Genomic DNA, 2,500 nt, shown 5'->3' with positions numbered 1-2,500 from the left:
CGGGGAATACCAGGTGCTTTAAACTTTTTGGAAAATTTCACGATTTATATAATAATCTTGCAAAAAAAAAAAAAAAAAAAAAAAAAGAGTCAATGCCCGATCTCTGAATCTTAGCAGGTTTAGGTCTGGTTAGTACTTGGATGAGAGACTGCCTAGGAATACCAGGTGCTTTAAGCTTTTGGGTTTTCTTTCCTACTTATATAATGTACTGGCGATTAGATGGGATGGTCTTTAAATAGCCCTCTCTTTGCAGCAGTCTTCGCTTACGGCCATACCAACCTGGCTATGCTCGATCTCGTCTGCTCTCGGAAGCTAAGCAGGTTTGGGCCTGGTTAGTACTTGGATGGGAGACCGCCTGGGAATACCAGGTGCTGTAAGCTTTTTGGAAACTTTTCACTTAGTATATAATAATTTTGCCAAAAAATAGAGTCAATGCCCGATCTCTGAATATTAGCAGGTTTGGGCCTGGTTAGTACATGGTTTGGAGACTGCCTGGGAATACCAGGTGCTTTAAACTTTTTGGAAAATTTCACGATTTATATAATAATCTTGCAAAAAAAAAAAAAAAAGTCAATGCCCGATATCTGAATCTTAGCAGGTTTAGGTCTGGTTAGTACTTGGATGAGAGACTGCCTAGGAATACCAGGTGCTTTAAGCTTTTGGGTTTTCTTTCCACTTATATAATGTACTGGTGATTAGATGGGCTGGTCTTTAAATAGCCCTCTCTTTGCAGCAGTCTTCGCTTACGGCCATACCAACCTGGCTATGCCCGATCTCGTCAGCTCTCGGAAGCTAAGCAGGTTTGGGCCTGGTTAGTACTTGGATGGGAGACCGCCTGGGAATACCAGGTGCTGTAAGCTTTTTGGAAACTTTTCACTTAGTATATAATAATTTTGCCAAAAAATAGACTCAATGCCTGATCTCTGAATATTAGCAGGTTTGGGCCTGGTTAGTACATGGTTTGGAGACTGCCTGGGAATACCAGGTGCTTTAAACTTTTTGGAAAATTTCACGATTTATATAATAATCTTGCAAAAAAAAAAAAAAAGTCAATGCCCGATATCTGAATCTTAGCAGGTTTAGGTCTGGTTAGTACTTGGATGAGAGACTGCCTAGGAATACCAGGTGCTTTAAGCTTTTGGGTTTTTCTTTCCTACTTATATAATGTACTGGTGATTAGATGGGCTGGTCTTTAAATAGCCCTCTCTTTGCAGCAGTCTTCGCTTACGGCCATACCAACCTGGCTATGCCCGATCTCGTCTGCTCTCGGAAGCTAAGCAGGTTTGGGCCTGGTTAGTACTTGGATGGGAGACCGCCTGGGAATACCAGGTGCTGTAAGCTTTTTGGAAACTTTTCACTTAGTATATAATAATTTTGCCAAAAAATAGAGTCAATGCCCGATCTCTGAATATTAGCAGGTTTGGGCCTGGTTAGTACATGGTTTGGAGACTGCCTGGGAATACCAGGTGCTTTAAACTTTTTGGAAAATTTCACGATTTATATAATAATCTTGCAAAAAAAAAAAAAAAAAAAAAAAGTCAATGCCCGATATCTGAATCTTAGCAGGTTTAGGTCTGGTTAGTACTTGGATGAGAGACTGCCTAGGAATACCAGGTGCTTTAAGCTTTTTTGAAACTTTTCACTTTGTATATAATAATTTAGCCAAAAAATAGAGTCAATGCCCGATCTCTGAATATTAGCAGGTTTGGGCCTGGTTAGTACATGGATGGGAGACTGCCTGGGAATACCAGGTGCTTTAAACTTTTTGGAAATTTTCACGATTTATATAATAATCTTGCAAAAAAAAAAAAAAAAAAAAGAGTCAATGCCCGATCTCTGAATCTTACCAGGTTTAGGTCTGGTTAGTACTTGGATGAGAGACTGCCTAGGAATACCAGGTGCTTTAAGCTTTTTTGAAACTTTTCACTTTGTATATAATAATTTAGCCAAAAAATAGAGTCAATGCCCGATCTCTGAATATTAGCAGGTTTGGGCCTGGTTAGTACATGGATAGGAGACTGCCTGGGAATACCAGGTGCTTTAAACTTTTTGGAAAATTTCACGATTTATATAATAATCTTGCAAAAAAAAAAAAAGTCAATGCCCGATATCTGAATCTTAGCAGGTTTAGGTCTGGTTAGTACTTGGATGAGAGACTGCCTAGGAATACCAGGTGCTTTAAGCTTTTGGGTTTTCTTTGCTACTTATATAATATACTGGTGATTAGATGGGCTGGTCTTTAAATAGCCCTCTCTTTGCAGCAGTCTTCGCTTACGGCCATACCAACCTGGCTATGCCCGATCTCGTCTGCTCTCGGAAGCTAAGCAGGTTTGGGCCTGGTTAGTACTTGGATGGGAGACCGCCTGGGATACCAGGTGCTGTAAGCTTTTTGGAAACTTTTCACTTAGTATATAATAATTTTGCCAAAAATAGAGTCAATGCCCGATCTCTGAATATTAGCAGGTTTGGGCCTGGTTAGTACATGGTTTGGAGACTGCCT

At 40.1% G+C, this 2,500-nt stretch overlaps 4 non-coding genes across 4 annotated transcripts; all 4 read left to right on the top strand.

Moving 5' to 3' along the window:
• Positions 1–261: 261 nt before the first annotated feature.
• On the top strand, positions 262–380 carry LOC113085239 (5S ribosomal RNA). The gene has a single exon (XR_003284107.1). It is a non-coding gene; the product is annotated as a 5S ribosomal RNA (ribosomal RNA).
• Positions 381–741: 361 nt separating this feature from the next.
• LOC113085153 (5S ribosomal RNA) lies at positions 742–860 on the top strand. The gene has a single exon (XR_003284022.1). It is a non-coding gene; the product is annotated as a 5S ribosomal RNA (ribosomal RNA).
• A 362-nt stretch (positions 861–1,222) lies between these two features.
• On the top strand, positions 1,223–1,341 carry LOC113085300 (5S ribosomal RNA). The gene has a single exon (XR_003284159.1). It is a non-coding gene; the product is annotated as a 5S ribosomal RNA (ribosomal RNA).
• Positions 1,342–2,269: 928 nt separating this feature from the next.
• LOC113085251 (5S ribosomal RNA) lies at positions 2,270–2,387 on the top strand. The gene has a single exon (XR_003284118.1). It is a non-coding gene; the product is annotated as a 5S ribosomal RNA (ribosomal RNA).
• The last annotated feature ends 113 nt before the right edge of the window (positions 2,388–2,500 follow it).

Source organism: Carassius auratus, unplaced genomic scaffold (assembly GCF_003368295.1).
Source record: "Carassius auratus strain Wakin unplaced genomic scaffold, ASM336829v1 scaf_tig00041465, whole genome shotgun sequence".
In the NCBI taxonomy this organism is placed as follows: domain Eukaryota; kingdom Metazoa; phylum Chordata; class Actinopteri; order Cypriniformes; family Cyprinidae; genus Carassius; species Carassius auratus.
The sequence above is the reverse complement of the archived record's forward strand: the minus strand, read 5'-3'. Positions and strand labels throughout refer to the sequence as shown.